General features: G+C 50.0%; 1 protein-coding gene across 1 annotated transcript in view; it reads left to right on the top strand.

The window, feature by feature from the left end:
• The window catches only part of LOC115029423 (small integral membrane protein 41-like), a 17,762-nt gene extending 17,683 nt beyond the window's left edge, over window positions 1-79 (top strand). Inside the window, exon 3 of the mRNA XM_029470123.1 lies at window positions 63-79. The gene's annotated coding sequence lies outside the window, so the exon portion shown is untranslated. The remainder of the gene's footprint in view (window positions 1-62) is intronic.
• Window positions 80-304: the final 225 nt, after the last annotated feature.

Genomic DNA, 304 nt, shown 5'->3' on the forward strand with positions numbered 1-304 from the left:
CTCTCTCTCTCTCTCTCTCTCTCTCTCTCTCTCTCTCTCCCCCTTCCTCCCTTTGGCATCAGGGTCTGATGTCTCCAAGACTGGCTTTGAGCTCTCTATGTAGCTGAGATCGGCCTTGAACTCCTGATCTTCTGCTTACACACCCCACGGAAGTGTCACCACACTGGGCTCAACAGATATTTTCCCAGGGGCATCTTTGCAGCCTCAGCGGATGAGTGTGCATCTGGAATCATTGTCCTAGACCCTTCCTTCTGGAAGAAGAGAAACACTTTGTAAGAAAATTAGATCACGCCTGTTCAGAGAG

This window comes from Mus caroli, chromosome 15, assembly GCF_900094665.2.
Source record: "Mus caroli chromosome 15, CAROLI_EIJ_v1.1, whole genome shotgun sequence".
Taxonomy (NCBI): domain Eukaryota; kingdom Metazoa; phylum Chordata; class Mammalia; order Rodentia; family Muridae; genus Mus; species Mus caroli.